Below are 19,873 nucleotides of genomic sequence, written 5' to 3' on the forward strand. Positions count from 1 at the left end.
AGCCTGAATCTAGCAGTTCTGATCTGTGTTGGAAGAGAGGATGAAGTCAAGTGCTGTAGAGGTAGCTGAGACACCCTTGTAGAACCATTTGGAGGTAGTATAGTATACAATGGTACCTCGGTTTTCAAATGTAATCTGTTCCGGAAGACCGTTCGAGTTCCAAAATGTTCAAAAACTGAAAACTCAATAGATGACAGCTAGGCTTCAGGATCTTGCACTCAGCGGAAGCCGCAAAACATGTTTGACTTTTGAGGTGTGTTCGAAAAATGAAGCATTTATTTCTGGGTTTACGGTGTTTGAAAACCTTTTTTCTTTTTTTTGTTTTGTTTTTCCTGTACTCCGTTCTTTGTCTGTTCCTGGCTCGGTATTTGTACTTGTATGTATGTATGTCTTATTTTAATGTCTTTTTAAAGCATGTTTAATAAAGTTATGTAAAAAAAAAATTAAAAAAAGAAAAAAAAGAAAACCGAAACATTCAACTTCTGAGACATTCAAAAACCGAGGTACCACTGTATTAGCAGAATGTGTGGTTTGGCCCAAGTCATGTTTTGGATCTGACAATGCTGGTGGCTCTCTAGTTGAATATTCCTGTCAATGGAAGGATGAGCAATCATTTTTTGACAAGGGATCACTCACTGACTTTGCCTGATGACTAGATGGATGGGGTATAAAAAATAAATTTACTACTACTACTACTACTACTACTACTACTACTATTTGGAAATTACATTAAGTAATTCAATCTAAGAATTGATTTACTTTTGAGGTGGGAAAATCTTCTTGCCTTTTCTTATAAAGTGAACGTCAGTTACGGAATAACTTTCTGAAGAGACAGAATCAAACCATGGTCATTTGAAACAAATATTGTAACTGTGCATGCAGTGGAATAAAACACTGTACAAATTTGCAAGCACATTTATCATTTTTTCAATAACTGCTTAAGCCCACAGAGAATGAGGAACTCCACGTCCGCTAACTAAATTAAATATCCTGCTTCAGGGCCAAAACAAAGAACACCTTCAGATGGACATGATTCTAACCTGAGGGCTCAATCCATTCTGCTTATGAAGATAAATTATTTTGAACACTTATGTGCTATCAAATGCCAAACATATTGAGAGGGAAGGTTGCCAGTTTAATATGAAGTATTTTAAGAGCAGAATTAGCCTTTCTAATATATTTTAAATTTCAGGGAGTAGAGATGACCCCCTACCCATACACATTGGAAAAACATGCAAGGGAGGTTGCAAGCCTGCACAAGATACATCCACATACTAAAGTATAGGCATGGAGCTCATTTAGTGTGGCTGGGATGGGGGTGGCACTGTGGTGTAAACCACTGAGCCTCTTGGGTTTGCCGATCAGAAGTCGGCAGGTTGAATCCCTGTGATGGATCCCACCCCCTTACGTCCCCATTAATCTACATCACTTCTACGTCTTGTAATCTGTGTTTGTACCCTCAGTGCTTTGTGTGCTTTGTGTTCTGACACTTTCTGAGCTCTTCTTGACCTTGGGAAGAGTGGAGAAATGCTGTCCAGAGACAGTGAATCTGTTAATCTCCTGTCTCCCAGTGTTTCTTCTCCTAGCTGTTCCCCATCCAGTATTTCCCAGCTTCTGCCTTCTGAACTATGTCCCTCTGCAAACCACTGTTCCAAATCTATACTGTCCTCCTGCTCCTCAGCACTGTCCCTGACAATTTAGTTGCCCCCCGCCCTGGCCCCGTAATGCTCCCTTTTTAGCCATACTGACTTGGGAAACTGAGGATAAGAAGCAATGGTGGTGGAGCTTTTCAATGACCACACACCTCAAATCCCTTCCTCTCTCTGCAGACCTCCTTCTAACTCAGCCTTCCCACTGTCCTTACTGGAAAATTAGGTTTTCTCCCTTATTTAGGTATACCTCCCATCAATAATAGTGCTTTCCTCAGGATTAGCTATTAAAGTGCTGCAGTTGGATCCTTGCTGCTTTGACTGCAAGCATTCTGTCATGTTTGTTTTATACTTTATTAAACATTACAACTTGAGACCATTAATTCCTCAAATTTAATTAACAAAAAAGAAATCTGTTTTGCCATGTAAAATGTCAAGTTCCATTCCAAAGGATCTGGTGTTGTAGATATAGCAACAGCAAAGGAACAAACATGGTTCATTCATATGTGCAACAGAATGTTTTGGAAATGTCATAGTAACCTTTGAAGACGACAGTCGCAGTGAAAGGAGCCTGATTTCGGATCCTTAATTATATGAAATGTTATGGAGGGGGAGCACCCCTGAAAGAGCAACTTTCTCTTTCTGAAATCTCATTTGGGCCTTGCACTTTGAGACACTTCACATGGGCAATTGTCATGGTGATAATTTCTTCACCTCAAAATGTTTCTCGCCTCAAACAGCGCTCCAGGCTAATCAATCAATTGCAAATGGAGAAACTATATGATGATCAGGCTGCCACCTGATATTTGTGAGCACAGACCCTCCACGTGTCCCAAGTACACTCCCTGATTGACAGAAGCCATCCTGGTTTCTGATTTGACCCCGGAACATCCCACTGTTCCTTAGGAAATCCCTATTTTCATCAGAGAAATGTTGGAGGGAATGGACTTATGCAACTCCTGAGCCAAGGCGATAAGTAACAATACAATCTTTAGAGGACATCTATAGGAAAGTTATGCTTTTATATATGGGCAGGCAGGCAGGCAGTGCAGCCTGGCCCTGCTTCACTCCAGTGGGGGCAGGGGCACTCCATAGCGTGGGTAGCTTACCTGCCCCGGGTGCCAGAAACCCATGTTATGTCACTGCCACAAGCAGAAAGTGAGCACTACAGTACTCCCCTCACCCGCAATTCCAAGCAACTGGCATTCAGGGGGCATTTTGCCTCTGATAATTGGTACAGTCTAATTATCCTCCATGAAATTGCCTAATCCTCTTTTAATGCCATCCAAGTTGGTGGCCATCACTAAATATTGTGGGAGTGGATTCCATAGCTTACCTATGCATTGTTTCCAAATAGCCACACAATTGGCAAGCGAGAAAGCAAGAACAGAATTCCCAACTTCCTTTGTTGGACAACACCTGGAAATGTTTGGAGGGAAAGCAAAAGTTATCCATGCTCTGGAACATCTGAAAGGACTCAGCCATAAAGAGACGTGTGTAGCCACTGCTACTTTATCTTGTCTGTTACCGTGGGAAAGAGGGGGGAGGCTTTGATTGATGCTCAACAAGGAATTTAAAAAGGTTTTACTATGCCCTCTCCTCTCAACCAAGGCTGAACCAGCCTTGTATGGTGCCACTATGAGCCAGAATGGTGTATGAGCCAGTATGGTGTAGTGGTGAAGAGCGGTAGACTCGTAATCTGGTGAACCGGGTTCGTGTCTCTGCTCCTCCACATGCAGCTGCTGGGTGACCTTGGGCCAGTCACACTTCTCTGAAGTCTCTCAGCCCCACTCACCTCACAGAGTGTTTGTTGTGGGGGAGGAAGGGAAAGGAGATTGTTAGCCGCTTTGAGACTCCTTAGGGTAGTGATAAAGCAGGATATTAAATCCCCCCCCCCAAAAAAACGGACTGTATTTAAAATTATTTTTGGTTTGGACCAGGAGTGTGAATGAAATGCTGCTGAACAGATCTAGCAAAAAGGCTGAATTTGAGAAAAAAGATCTTGTTTTTAATTGTGTGCCGAGGAAGAACTCCAGAGCAGAATTTTAATGGCGGAGACCAGACATGCACTCTGTGAGTTTTTTATGGTCACAGGTCCCAGCACACCAGGTCTGGAACAACAATGTGTATGTGTATGTGTATGTGTATGTGTATGTGTATGTGTATGCCTACTTATAAGATGTAACAGAGGTGCTGTTCGTAAGGTGGTGGTGGGGGGGGACGGTCAGCTGGAAAAATGGTTTAACAGCAAGTGAAGGATATCAGTTGGACTCCAAATAAGAAACAATGCAGCAATGTGTGGAAATGATGATCATATGTTTGGAACAGGAGTGGGAAACCTTGTTTTAAGAAATTGTATTAAATTAATTTAATTAAGTTTGATTTGCAATCATTTGAAAAATTAATAAATATAATGTGTGTGGGGGGGGGAGAGAAATGACTCAGCAGTAAGCATCACATGAAACTCCATAACACTTGTGCCCAACACCAGTAAAAATATTATCACATGAAGGAGTTCTGATCAGTGAGTTCAGCCTCATAATTCCAACAAATCGTTCATTCTGACACATCCATATTTCAGATTCACTGGCCTCCTCCTACCATTACTACTCAGATTCTTTAACTGTTCCTTCCTTTTGTCCCCAACTGTTTCTCTGCAGCATGTCTATTTGGCTCTCGAAATTAAAGAACTTCATCTGGGGATGAAGCTTGATGAAGGTCAATAGTCCAGGTCTAAGTAGCACAAAGCCTTCTGTTCTATCATGGTGTGGATCATTAGTAGGACTTTCCTAGCTATTACTACAAGGCCAAAAGTTACAGAATCACAAGGTCACCTGAGAGAGGGACAAGGTGGCAGTGAGGTTTGTGCAGCACCAGATGGCTCTGCTGTTGTGTCCTCAGAGTGCAGACTACCCCACTGTTTCATCCTTTTCATGAAGTTGTGTTGATGGCAGTAACCAGAAAGCCATGTGTTCTCCACCACTCCTAGGGCTGCCATATGTCCATATTTTCCCAGACATTACTGGGATTTCCAGAAGGCAGCACTTTGTTCTGGATCTTAGGCAAGTCATTTGTGTAAAAATAAAATAAAATTCAACAGCTTTCAGGAGGTCCTGGTTTGTCCTTTTTTGAAATATGGAAACCGTAGTCACTCCTGATGCCACGTTCTGACTACACATCACACAGATACCAGGGAGATACCAGGCTGTCAGCTTTCCTCGCCCAAGCCCATTTGCGAAATGCATTTTTTAATTATTATTTTTTTAACAAAAACTTTCATAAAGGGCAATTTGGTCTCTGTAACAGAATCCTTTTAAGTCTCACAGGACTCACTTCATTAATTAGGATGACAGGAATTGCACAGGGATATCAAAGTAGGAACAGTTGGATGAAGCAGCTCTGAAATTTCTCCAGTCCCTCAGCTCATAAAGACTATGGCTTTTATCTGGTGTCAGACTTATGCAAATATGGTTCTGTTTTATCTCATCTTGCACATGGCCAGCAGTGAGCAGCAGCTTTTCACAGTGTTCCGAAACCATTATGGGCTAACTATAAAGTCTGCTCAGTCACGCGTAAATCTGTGTGCAAATGTCCTCTCAAAACTATCCACCTTATTTGTGGTGAGATGAAGCATTGTGCTGGGGTTTTCACAAACTCCTCATGGGGCAAGAGAAATTCTCTAGAAGTTTCTCAGGGATGTTGCTTACCATTTAGCTGAAGCAGTGGAACATCTGCTTCCCCCACCCCAACTTTGTATTCCCCCCCCCTACTGTGTTGGCAGGCTGACCACCATTTTTCATCTGCTACAATGCCCGAGGCCTAGCCTCATTCTGAGGCATAATATGGGAGAGGAAAGATGGCAACAGGAGGAATGCAACAATTTTCAGTAGTGTTTCCTCCTGGCTGTTTGAAAACTTCAAGAATTCAGCTGGGTCAAAATATTTGTCAAGTGCTTTTTGTGCTGATGGAGAGTCTCATGAGAAGAGATGCTCAGGAGTTAGGAAGATAAGGAATGGGAGACCTTGAGGAAAGTAGCTAAAAGAAGGAGAAAGAAGAAGGAAAGGTGAAATTCAGGAAAAGAAGGGTAGGTGAGAAAGAGAATTTTGGGACGAAGAGGCTATTATCTTTCAGGCATTATTCATCAGTGCATGCAGCAGAACCCCATGCCCTCCTAATGTCTTCTTAAGTAGATTGGGGAGAACCCAAAACAGATTTAAAGGTTGCATGGCGGGTGGGTAGAAAAAGGGGAAGTTTTGTTACACAAGTGTAAATCCTTGCACTGGTTAAGCAAGTTACTTGGTTCCTACCCAGTATTTATTAATCACTTCCTATGAATCACAACTTGATTTTAAAAAGACCCATATAAAACAACTGTTATATATAAACACAGGAAAAAACTTAGTTATAAATATAATAAATAATTTGAAATCCAATAGTAAGGAGACTGAAAAGTAGGGAGAGCTGTAAAGAGACAGGGAAATAGTGGAGGTATAGATGAGGATGATTTGAGGGTTGGAAGGCAGAAAGGATGGGTGAATCAGTCAAGCTGTTTCTCATGTTTTCTCACCATAAGTTCCATTTGGCCCCTTTCTTCACCAGTTGAGTATTATGTTTTTTGTAAGCAGAAAAGCCGGTATAATTCTCAGGAGCCATTTCCCCTAACGTATGCATTTTTGCAGCCATTTCCCACAACACAACACACTTTTAAATGTTATTTTTACTTGTATTTGTTTCCGTGTGCACTTTCCCCTTAAGTGTGCATGTTTTTGGGTTGAAGAACTGCATCACAAAATTCAGAGTACGGCAGATTCAGAAGGGCAGCTCCATTTCAGTTTATGAATTGTGTGAACTAAACAGGCTTGCATTAACATGTGAACCCAATGAATCCCAGCCTCAAGTATCCCAAGAAAGAGAAGCAGCTCAGTGGGTGTTGCAAAACTGCTGGGCTAATTTCACAGCAAAGTGGGTCACTGGTATTTAAAGGAGCATCGGGGGTATAGGGCAAAATATTGAAATGGGAAAGATTGTGGAATGTGGATTTGAAGCATGTTATGTGATAAAAGAAAATGTTTGAAAATGATGTATAGATGGTATCTGACTCCCAGCAAACTTCCAAAAATGTATCAGTCGGAATCAGATACCTGTCCGAAATGTAAGAAGTTACATTTTTCCATATGTGGTGGTTATGTAAGACAGCAAAAGCTTTCTGGGAAATTATTTATGAGTTGAAAGAAAACAATGACGATGACTTTTGTGGGGGGGGGGGACAGAAGATTTTCTCTTAGGTAAAATCAGTGCTTTTTTCTAAAAAAAAATGTTTAAGGGTACTCTCATTTTGACTCAAGAAAATCACCATTTTGTAGTTAAAATAATGAAAAATAAATACAGTAAATGGACAAAAGTATGAAGATTCACAAAATGATTTGTGGTATGCGTCCCCCTGTGTCCCCCCAGAAAAAAGCACTGAATATAATTGGTAGAGAAGTACCTAGTGAATGGGGGGGGGGGATGTTTATGTATGCTACTACGGCTGCTTGAATGATTTATACCCAAAGATGGAAGGAAGAAACAGTTCTGACAAAGGAAGATCAGCAATTAAAAGTAACAGAATATGGATAAATGGCTAAACTTGCCGGAAGAATAAGAAATCAAGAAGAGAGACTTTTTAAAAATAGAACGGGGAAAATTTATTGACTATTTGAAGATACATTCTAAACGAATTAGAACATTAGCGAGATTTGTATAAACACGTGCAGTAAGAGACAATTAAGGCAAATACATACATACAGGAACGCCGGGGGTGGGGGTGAGGCAGTAAGGAAGTCAGATAAGTGCAAACACGCTGGCAGGAAGAGTTGTTCCACCAATGTGTTCACACACTACCAACCTCCCCGCCACCTTGCCCCTAAACTTACTGGTATGTAAAAGCAGCACACCTGTTAGGAAGCAGGAAGCCATGGAGACCAAAGTCATGATGGCCAAACAGATAATTCGGGGAGGGGGGGGAGAGAGAATAATCTAGGTAATGCATTTTCCATATTGATTTGAATTGAGCATGCTAGCTGGAGGGGGAGGTGCTTTGCCCCCCCCCCAAGTTCTTGAGGAGGAGGCTAGAAGCCCTCAATATTGGGTGTTAATGTCACATGCCATGTCAGCATGTCGTTGGCCCCCTCAGTTTGGCTGCATTGATGTGCATCTTTAACAGCTCCTTGGATCTGTTTGCTGAGTACAGAGATGCCAGTTCAGGGGTCAGCAAACTTTTTCTGCAGGGGGCTGGTCCACTGTCCCTCAGGCCTTGTGGAGGGCCGGACTCTCTCTCTCTCTCTCTCTCTCTCTCTCTCTCTCTCTCTCTCACACACACACACACACACACACACACACACACACACACATCCCTATGCACACTGCAAAGGGGGCAAGTAGTCCTCCTCTCCACCCCAGCCCCACCTGCCTTCTCAGTTTGCCACCTGCCTCATTCACCAAAGGGCTGGTGGTGCGAAACGGGTTTCCTCCCCGGCTAGAGAAAGATGGTGCTGTGCTTACCTTCCCATGGGCTGCCATCACCACCACTGTTGCTGCTGCTGCTTCTTGTGAAGCGGGTGGGCAGAGTGAGCTCATCTGCTCCACTCTCTGGCCCACAGGAGCACCAGGGCGGTGGCGGCATGGGGAGGAAGAGGCTGAGCGGCGGCGACTCTGCCAATCAAACATCACTGAGGTAAGCCAGGCACAGCGTTTGATTGGCAGAGCCGCCGCCGCTCGGCCTCTTCTTCCCGTCACAATTGCCAGGAGTCTTGGCTTCGTGGCGGGTCCCGGCTTTGCAGCGTGGGCTGGATTTAGGAGCCAGGTGGGCCTGATCTGGCCTGGGGGCCTTAGTTTGCTGACCCCTGTGCTAATTGCATATCACTTGGCGGTAACTTTTCTCCTTAGCCCGTGCTCACTACTCTTGTATTTAATGAAGTGAACAGTAACCCAGCCCAGAAGTTAAAATAAACACTCATCCCAGCCCTTCTGCTCTGGCACAAAACAGTAGAGCTTACAGCCAGCGTTGGAACATTATAAAATAAATCAGCAACGAATCAAGATGCAGCTTGGTTTCAAAATAATTACTCCTATCCACACACTACAAACTCCAACCGCTGGCTAATAAACTGAACGGTCTCATTTTGTGTGGGTGCACTGCACTTACGGTAAACGTACTACTGAAGGGGGGGCAGGAAGCTACACTAAGCATTAAGGTGACAATGGAAGGTCATATTGCATTACTGACAGATGGCTTCCTCTATCGCATTTCTCCCATGTTAGTGATGGGTGAACCTCAAACACTTCAGAGGTGCAGTTCTGATAAGCACTCCAAAGTGTGCCTGATTAAATTTGAAGCTTATCTAAACCCTTTTATGGTCTAATCCTGCAGCTTTTCCTCATTTCCTTTAACTCTGATTGAAGGTGTCAGAGAAAGCATAGTGCTAGGCTTGGAGAGAAGCCTGGAAATTGTATGAAATCTAACTTTCCAGGAGATTGAATATATGTCTCTCCCCTCTCTCTCTCTCTCTCTCTCTCTCTCTCTCTCTCTCTCTCTCTCTCTATATATATATATATATATATATGAGTTGGGGCACAGATGGCATCAGCTCAGTCCTTTTTATAAACTTTGTGATTCCAGTCTCACTCTCCATCCCAGAGCCAGCGGGCAGGGGCAATGAAAGACTCTCTGTGAAAACGTAAACTTGTTATTTCTGAAATGCATTCGTCTCTTCCACCCAGTGGCAGAGGAAGGGTGTGGGGGCGGCCCTGGGTGCCAGCCTGGGGGGTGACATAGCCGCGGGCAGGCGACTCCCCCTAGGGATGCTCGCCCGGGCAGGCGCTGCCCCATTGGGACGATGCTCGGACGGGCGGATGCCTCCCCCTCGGGGCGCTCACACGTGCAATGTGCCATGCCCCCATGTGTGACATGTGTGACATGCCATACCCCCACATGCAACATGCCATGTCCCCACCGCCCCGGGTACCGAAGCCCCTTCCTCTGCAACTGCTTCCATCTCCCCACAAAAGAGGCTGGCTCTAACAACTTGCCTTAGAGAAGAAGAAGAAGAGTTTGGATTTGATATCCCGCTTTATCACTACCCGAAGGAGTCTCAAAGCGGCTAACATTCTCCTTTCCCTTCCTCCCCCACAACAAATACTCTGTGAGGTGAGTGGGGCTGAGAGACTTCAGAGAAGTGTGACTAGCCCAAGGTCACCCAGCAGCTGCATGTGGAGGAGCAGGGAAGCGTACCCGGTTCCCAAGATTATGAATCTACCGCCCTTAACCACTACACCACACTGTCTAGAGCAAAGAAGGAAATGAATACTAGCATCACTAGTTGGAAATAATGTCATACAATGTGTTGCTCTGGTTTAGGAACCTGTCCACAGAATCCACACATCATGTACTGGCACTTCAGGAGGGTGGATTGTACGTTTTAGTGATCCCACATGGGGATGGAGCAAATGTTCTAATATATCTAACATACAGGGTGACCACTTAACACAAAGGGAATGAGAGTGAGCAGGGATTTGCATAAAATGTGCATATGCTGATTTATATATCAAAGTACTATTCATTTGATATAAGATTAATTGACTCTCAAAGTATTGCTCATTCACTGTCTTGCATTTTTCAATATGGGAAGTGATTGAACAGGTCCAAGAAGAAGTAGCCAATTTGCAGAAATAATAGTGTGTTACTCATGAAAGCAAAGGAACCACCTTTTATCGGCGGCTTCCAATCTTCCTGACTTGCTTTTCCAGGCCTTCCCCTCCTCCCCACCTCTCCCTTCCTACAGAAAAGGTTTGATCATATCCCGAATTATCTGAAAAAGCCATTAGACCTTCTAGTTACAAGGATGCTAAATCGGGAGTTCACCTGCAGCGTTAACTATCAACTTTGTGATTGAAGTTTGACACCCCAAAAAAGAGAATGCTAATTTTCTCCACAGGAATGGCAAGATTACCAGGAAAGATATTACATTTTGCATTGCCTTTAATCTTTTGTTTTACAATGTGCATTTCACAGCTATCACCACAGGGGGGTTGGATGTGCCAGCCTGGTTTCTTTGAGGGACATTCCCTGAACTGTTGCCTTTTAATAGACAGATGGCCTTAGTCCTTCATACATGTAGAGGCACAGGTCTTCTAGCAGATTGCTCATCAAGAAGAAAAGTGCTCCCAGGCTTCAGTTGTCTGGCTAGGGACAGCCATTTTGACTAAGAGCAAAGGACACCAAGTGTACAAAGTTAAATAAGACCGTAGGAAGAACCATGCTAGAAATCCTACTTTGTTCTCTTTCAGAAGACATCAATATGTGGTCTTCATCGCTCATTTATTAGACCCCCAGCCATGGAGTTATTAAGACTAATGGTATTATCCCCAGCTGTCTTGTGTCCAGGTTGCAGAAAAACAGAATTCTCCTTGCTTCCATTTCTCCTCTTTCTTTCAAATGAATGGTTTTACAACAGTGTGGTGTATCTGAACAACATTTTATAAAAGCCAACTTTAGACCTTAAGTCTTAAGACCTTGTTATCATATGCCATCAAATGCAAGAAGCACAAATTTGACAATAAGCCCTACGGACAGCCAAAAGAAAATGCATGATGTCACCATCTTCAGAATCTTGCAAAGTCTATGTGCGGCTTTCAGTGCCACAAGATGTGGCGGTGCCAGTCACCATGGTATTTAACAATAATATCTTATGTCCTTTAGAGGAGAAATTGTGAATTGTAGAATTTTAAATACCCATCATCATCCTTGGTTTCACTGGCGGTGCCAGTTACCTTTGATGACTTTTTGATAGACATTTCCTCTGAAAATTTGCCTATCAAGAGCGATTAGCTATGATAGCTAAGCCAAATAAAACCTCCATACGGGGAGCAGAGGCGCCAACTTCTAAAAAAATGTGGAGGGAGCCTGATGTGATCTTCTTGCACACATTCTGAAGTCACTCTGCACCTGGCTCTGTGTTTGCCCTGAACAATGGGGAGCCTGGCCCCCTGACAAAAAAAAAAAAAAAAGCCCCAAAATGAGGGGCCCTAGGGGTCAGTGCCTATGATGAAGAGGCAGTATATTCCAGTTACAGTGGTACCTCGGGTTAAGAACTTAATTCATTCTGGAGGTCCATTCTTAACCTGAAACTGTTCTTAACCTGAGATATCACTTTAGCTAATGGGGCCTCCCGCTGCTGCCACGCCACCGCTGCACGATTTCTGTTCTCATCCTGAAGCAAAGTTCTTAACCCGAGGTACTATTTCTGGATTAGTCTGTAACCTGAAGCGTCTGTAACCTGAAGTGTCTGTAACCCAAGGTACCACTGTATCGAATGATGAGGACAAACAACGGATGAACAACTTCATAGCCTGTTTCTTTGCTTTCAGAAGCATCTAGCTGGTTGCTGTTGAATTCTGGACTGACGGGTGTCAATTTGATCTATCACAGCAAGGTCTTATATAGCATTGCCATATTTTAAAAAGTAACATTCCTGACACCAGCAAAGCTTTTTTAGGAAGACCCTAAACCTCCCTCCCCCGAAATAGTATTTTTAAGCTTTTGCAGCTGTTTCTGCTGCTTTTTCCATCGTGTTGCCATACATCTGGGTTTTCCCTGACATTTTGCCATTTCGGCAAAATTTCCCTGACACCATTCTTACACCCGAAAACCAGGAAATGTCAGGAATTCTCCTGATGTATGGCAAGCCTATTTTACAGCATCAAAAACACAGCACCGTGCAACATGCATATGGGTTTTTATTGTATTTGGGACAGATCCCATTATGCTATCACCACCTGCAGTATCTTCCCGGGAATGCAAGCAATTATTTCCCTTCATGCTGCTATTTTTTCGGGTGCTTCTTGCTGCCTTTGATCTCAACACAATGGGACTGATTGTCTTGGGTCATTTCTTCTCTCATTCCCAGGCAGACCAAGTCACAACAACACAGTACGGGGTAGGAGAAAGGGTTTGTGCCGAATTTTTCCGAGGCACACAATTCGTACCGTGAAGCAAGTTATTGGCAAGCGAGTGAAGAGGCACACTGTTTTTGCGCTAAGAGTGAAATGATCCATAACTGCAGGGCTTGAAATAATTTCACAGACATGTCCCTGACAAGTGCCAAAGGCTCAAAAGAGCCATATATATGAATGAATGAGTTTGGGGTGTTAAGATATATGCTGAGACCTTTCTAATCTCTGGATCTAGTGGTTAATGGTTATTGTATTTGTATTTGTTTAAAAACCAATACAATTATTATTTGTTGTTGTTGTTGTTTTAAAAATAATAATAATCAAGGCTTCAAATTCTTGGAATAGCCAGGCTAGCCTCCTCATGAGGAGACAACCCGGGTGATGAACCATTAAGGGGAACTAAGGAAAGGAATCTATGTGAGACAGAAAATGGTTGTGGCCATGGCCAGATTTAGATGAAGAGAGGCCCTAGGCTATTCCACTTGTGAGGCCCCTCCCCATCCCCCACCCTCAAAACTAGAAGAAAATGTAAAAGAGTGTTATAAACAAAATTGAGTGAAACCAAGGATGATGACGGGTATTTAAAATTCTACAATTCACAATTTCTCCTCTAAAGGACATAAGATATTATTGTTAAATACCACAGTGATTTTAAAAAATGCATAAAATTAACACTGAAAAACTTTTGCAATAACTGGACTTTGTAAACCTTTTGTGGCCTGGAACTAATTCCCATGTCTTGTTTCTCTCTAAGGAATCAAGTTCAGCCTTCATGGCATTTAATCATGGCTCAGCATCCTCCAAGGTTAAACTGAGGACCTCTTGGAAGCTTGACGGTTCCCAAACCTTCTCTGAGTTACTAACTGCTATGTATTGGGTTTAACACATTTCATGTTACAAGGCGCGTTCTAACCAATTGTATAAGCATTGGTAGATGAATCTTCTAATGGCAAGTAAGCGCATGCACTTCCAACTGTCAACTGTCAACGGTCAGTTCATGCTCGGGATTATTATTGTGTTGTCCAGTCTGTTTTGGTTCTTGTGTTCCTATGAGTGAGCTGTTGTCACTGACAAATGCTGAATAAACTTAGTTGAGGAACTTATACTGCCTTGGGCTTCTGACTTTTTCCAAATATTCAACATTGGATGGGATACATGAGCTCCCGCCAGCTGCCAAAGGCCCAAGACCGCACCACAGTACCGCCACCTGCCGCCTTGCAGTAAGCGCGACCTCACTGCCATGCTGGACTCAGCAAATAGTCCCGGAAATGAGACTGTGCCTGCCGCATCTTCGCAACCACCCACAATCTCACAAGTGACTGCTCCAGGTCCGAGGATGGCTACCAGTCATAGTCGGCCACCACCGGACTTCGATATGAGCCATCCTGCAGAATGGCCACAGTGGCTCCGCAGAATAAGGAGCTACGTCCTATTACAAGGCTTCACTAGGGAGGCAGACAAGGTGGATGGGCTACTGATGGTGCTAGGAAGTTCCGCCATCACTCTACTGGAAGTTCTGATGGCACCCAGGGACATAGAGGCATGCACTTTCAATGAGCTGACATAGGCTATGACAAGACACCTTGCGCCTCAGCCAACTAAGGACCACCGCCGCTACGACTTTGCACACAGAGAGCAACAAGCACAAGAGTCAGTGATGAAGATGATGGACTTTTGGGAGCTAGCCAACCTGACTGGAAGAGTCTGCGACCAGAAGGAGGAGGAGCACCAGGAGGAATGGAATAAATTTAAAGACTATTTAGCTAAATATGCTAAGATAACTTAAATAGAACGACTTGCAAGTACTAGATTGGCCTAGGATTTAAATATGGGATGTTATAGAATAATATGTTTAAAGTTAAAATGAAAAGAAAGAAAGATGTTAATTGACTAAGTAAATTTTATGTGAAAATAGTTTTGGAAAACTGTTACAATGATATACATGGAAACTCAGCCAGGGGGATTCAAGGAAGTCACCTAACAATGTTAACAAAAGTGGAATTATTACAGTTAGGATCTATGTTTGTTTGTTTGTTTTTTGATATTTGTTGATATGTTTGTTATAAATTTGGAAAATAAAAAAAAAATGGGGGGAAGAGTCAGCGAGTGAATACATCACAGCGCTTCGGGCTATTGCAATGTATTGCCAATTTGCTGACATCAAGGAACGACGTCTCGAAAGGTTCATCAGTGGCGTGCGAGACAGCCATCTCCGCTGCAAGCTGCTGGCAAAAGACGACATCATGATGATGGAAGGAATGATTATGGCCAGGGTCTTTGAGAAGGATAACGCCCACGAGGCAGCCCACCGACCACGTACCGAAAGGAGAACTCACTGCATCCTGCGAGACTGGTCATCTTCTGTAGATTCCCACAATGAGGATGTCCACCGAGCTTTGGACCCAATCTGACCAACACCACTGCTCCCAAGCTACGAGCGCATCATCAAATGTAAAGTATTGCACTTGGGCAAAAAAAATGAGAGGCACAAATACAAGATGGGTGACACCTGGCTTGAGAACAGTACATGTGAAAAAGATCTAGGAGTCTTGGTTGACCACAAACTTGACATGAGCCAACAGTGTGACGCGGCAGCTAAAAAAGCCAATGCAATTCTGGGCTGCATCAATAGGAGTATTGCATCTAGATCAAGGGAAGTAATAGTGCCACTGTATTCTGCTCTGGTCAGACCTCACCTGGAGTACTGTGTCCAGTTCTGGGCACCACAGTTCAAGAAGGACACTGACAAACTGGAACGTGTCCAGAGGAGGGCAACCAAAATGGTCAAAGGCCTGGAAACGATGCCTTATGAAGAACGGCTAAGGGAGCTGGGCATGTTTAGCCTGGAGAAGAGGAGGTTAAGGGGTGATATGATAGCCATGTTCAAATATATAAAAGGATGTCACATAGAGGAGGGAGAAAGGTTGTTTTCTGCTGCTCCAGAGAAGCGGACACGGAGCAATGGTTCCAAACTACAAGAAAAAAGATTCCACCTAAACATTAGGAAGAACTTCCTGACAGTAAGAGCTGTTCGACAGTGGAATTTGCTGCCAAGGTGTGTGGTGGAGTCTCCTTCTTTGGAGGTCTTTAAGCAGAGGCTTGACAACCATATGTCAGGAGTGCTCTGATGGTGTTTCCTGCTTGGCAGGGGGTTGGACTTGATGGCCCTTGTGGTCTCTTCCAACTCTATGATTCTATGATTCTATGATTCTATGATTCTGTGAAACCAGTGGTCATCTGATGCACCTCAAGGAACCTGTGCCAGCTGTAGAGAAAACCATGGGCATCGGACATGCAGGTTTCAGGATGCCACATGTCGCTGCTGTGGGAAGACTGGGCACATTGGTCAAGTCTGCCACTCCAAGACCTCCAAACAACGGGTCCATGAGGCCTACATAGAGAAGGAGTTACAGTCCACCTCTACAGCCAGGGTACTTCAACTTCCGTCCCTGGGGTGCAATAAGCTTAAGGTACAACTCAAGATAGAGGGAACCCCGTGCACTATGGAGTTGGCTCATCCTACTCCATAATATCTGCTAAGACTCTGAAAGAGCTTTGCCCTAATGGTGGTCCTCCTCTCCACGTGGCCCCTGTAGTGCTGCAGGACTTCCAGAGCAAAAGAATCCAGCTAAAGCGAGATGAGCACTGCAACCCCATAGTCACCTTTGACTGGGCTTAACCGTCCAGGGGTCCTTTACCTTTACAGCATGGATTTCTATATTGGCCTTGTGCATCTGCAATTTTTATTTTCAGATCCTTTCCGAATGATCCCTAGCATAGAATTTGCCTTTTTCACAGCTGGGTTGACATCTTCATGGAGCTATCTACCATGATTTCAACGTCTCGTTCCTGGTCAGTCACTGCCAGTTCAGACCACATGAGCATATATGAGTCAGAATGGGTTTGAGAGTGATTAATGCTAAAACAACATCTAAAGTGCTCTCTGTCTGTCTGACTTTCCCCATTCAGTCTCCTGGCAGCTCCAGAGAACCCTGGACAGTTGCTTCCAATCAGAGTAGACAATATTGGGTTAGATGGACCAGTGGTCTGTCTCAGAACCGAAGCGGCTCCCCATATTTTATGCAAACCATAAAACAGAAAACAAACAAAACAAAACTTTAAACCAGCTGTCATTTACAACCAGCAGCAATAAAATATCCATTTAAAGCTCAACTCAGCCACCTAGCAACACACTAAAAACAGCGAGAAGAAAAATGCTTCTTCCTGAATAAAAGGCACTTTGATGTCAGAAGAAAGGAATACAAGGACGGAATCTGGGGTATCTTTCAGGGTAGTGACTGAGTGCCACACAGGATAGGGGCCCTCTTCCCTGTCCGCATCATTAGAGAGGCTGCCTCACTTTGAAAATCACAGTTGTAGCAGAAACAGATATAAAAACAGAACGAGGGAGAAAAGCTAGTAAAACTAGATCGGAGATGCCCAAGACACACACAGATTTTTGCAATAAAGGTTCTTTGTGGGACAGCTTTATCTGCAAGTGACGGTTGATTCATAAGACTGGTAAAAAGGGTTCCTTCTGCTATACAGGAGGGCATAATTGCTATAATAATCATAAATTTATTGTTTCCACCTGCAGCTTTAACTAGAGCCTGCTTGCTACCTTTACAGCCATAGACTTCCAAAGGCGTCGTCTGGAAACCTTTTATGTCATGATTATCTGCTATTAGCCCCCTATTTTATAGCTTTATTATTGCACCATTTATCTCTCTTTCATCATTCCCCACTCCTTTTGAACTGGGGTTTTAATCTTCTTATAATGCAGTCTACCTTCTTCATTTGTATGATGAACTGGGTAGAGTTGCATTTGCCTTTTATTAAGTAGCATGGTTTTATTAACGGCACAATCCTAGCGAAGTCTACTCAAAACTAAGCCCCATTGAGTTTAATGGACCTCACTCCCAGGGAAGTCAATTGTGGTCTAAATATCACTATTGCCCAGCCAGCCCAAAAGACATTGAGCTTGAAGATTTGGTATTTCTTCAAATGCAGTGTAAAAGGGTTTCAGTATTCAGAGGGGCATTGCCTTCTCTTCTAACTTCCTCCCACACCCAGTGCAAAAGGAGGTTGGGTTGCTCTGTTAAGGCTGTGATAGTGTTATGGGTTGAGGGGGTAAGGCTGTATGCCGAGACCTTTCTGATTCCTGTATCCGGCAAGCATTAAAATTTCAGCAGGGATTCAAATTCCTGGAATTGCCTGGTGAGGTGATAGCCTATAGTATCGTTATCAGTACCAAATTATATTTCGGTCACGGACCAGCATAAGATAAAACATATGGATAAACTGAACACACGAGACTAAAAGCAGGTAATGGATAAAAACTAGCTGTTAAAGAGGAGGTCTTTAATAAAGAACAGAGAAAGTTTATGATTTATTTGAAAAACTATTGTAAACAATGACATACATTGGTAGGATTGACAGAAGACTTGCAGTAAAAATTTGAACTGTGGAATGACATATATAAGAATAGAGTTATGAAAGAGATGCAGAGGGGGAAATCATTCTATTAAGATCCACAATGGAGGGGAGGGGAGTCAAAGGGGATTATGTGTTTATGTTTTTAATTCGGTCACTTATGCAAAAATAAGATATACTTATAGGACAATTATATCCTACACAATAAAAAGATAGAAACAAGGACAAGCAGTTAAAAGCGACTGCAAGGGCAGGAGTGTGAAGGAGCACAGGCCTTGCAGGAGCACGCAAACCATCCTTCGGCAATTATCCATCATGGCAGCACAAAATTTAGCAACTAAGTACACAACATCCAGACGCTATCCTAGGTAGCCAATTTAGGAAATGAGAAGAGTAGCTCTCTACTAGATTGCAAATGGGTGGGCCCCTTCATTCGATGCACTGGTGGTTGGAAAGACAAAGAGGAGATTCTAGAAACTAAAAGCAAGGCAGCAGGCTAGAAAGGCAGAGGGACTGAATTATGCTGGAATCCAAGGCAATGGAAGAAGCAAGGACCTCTTTGGGTGTTAATGGTGTGAACCCCTCCACTATAGGCTCAGGTTGTATATATGTGTAAATCAACCGTATACCATAAAAACACCATAGTCTCAACTGGAAACACAAACACTGCAAAGGTACCTGGAATTCCTGGAATCTCACCCCACTCAGAGATTTGGATGGTGTGCCACATTATGCACATTTAGTTGGCCATAACCCATTTTGAGCGCAGAATATTTCTGAGTAGACATAAATAATAGAGCTGGGCTGTTAACAAAAAATCTGTAACGAGCTGCCTCCAGACCAAAACTGCCCTCAATCTGAACTGGAATGGACTGAGATAACCTGTCTTGTCCAGATATATCTAGAAGACTCCACACATGCAAACTGCTTGCCGAAGGATGGAATGCCTGCAACTGATAAAGCTGAAAATTCTTCATTGTGGTGGGACCAAGGAATCCCCCCCCCCCGCCGCCCTACCAATGGTCCAACTAATGTTTCCTTTTAGTTTTGCCAGAGCTAATTCTTCACACACGGCAGTGTTAAACATTCCCATCACCCAATCAACCTTTGGCAATCTGTAAAAGGTAAGAATCAAGAAAACAAATGGTTGTTCTTATTTCTCCAAGGTCTCTCTGCATATCCTCAGCCTGCACAAATTACAAAGTATCTCAGAAAACTATATAAGGAAGTTTCAAAGGACTCGTTTGCAACAGGCCTTTCCCTTGCGGAAGATGAAACATTAGTATTACATCTGCTCTACAACCAAGCTAATCTTTCCCCCTCCCACTCTTATTTCAAAGCTATTTTTGTCTTTGTATCAGAAAGGCACCCAGCCAATTTGGTTGCCAATAAATATTGCTGCAGACATTTCTGAGATCATGGTCTTTCCAATGAGTGGCTCCTGTCCAGTTTGTTAATTGTCTTACTCTAAATGTTGTGAGGATCCTATACCCTTTTAAAATGTGTTTTTTGGGGGGTGGGAGTTATTGGGTTGTTGTTTTTATTTTGATTATGTATTTTGTGGCTTTACATTTTGATTTTATTCTGTGAACCACCCTGAGACCTCTTGGTATAGCGAGGTATATAAATTCAATAACAATAATAAGAAGCATCATCATCATCATCATCACCATCATCATCATTTATTGGACCTGCCTTAATTGCATTCTGCAAGTCAGAATAGATGAGAGCAACTTCACCTGCAGATTGCCTAGCAAACTGGTCACAAAAGGCTACCAAGAGCTCCCCCTCTTCCTACT

The sequence above is a fragment of the Podarcis erhardii genome (assembly GCF_964252035.2).
Source record: "Podarcis erhardii genome assembly, chromosome: 8".
Taxonomy (NCBI): Eukaryota; Metazoa; Chordata; class Lepidosauria; order Squamata; family Lacertidae; genus Podarcis; species Podarcis erhardii.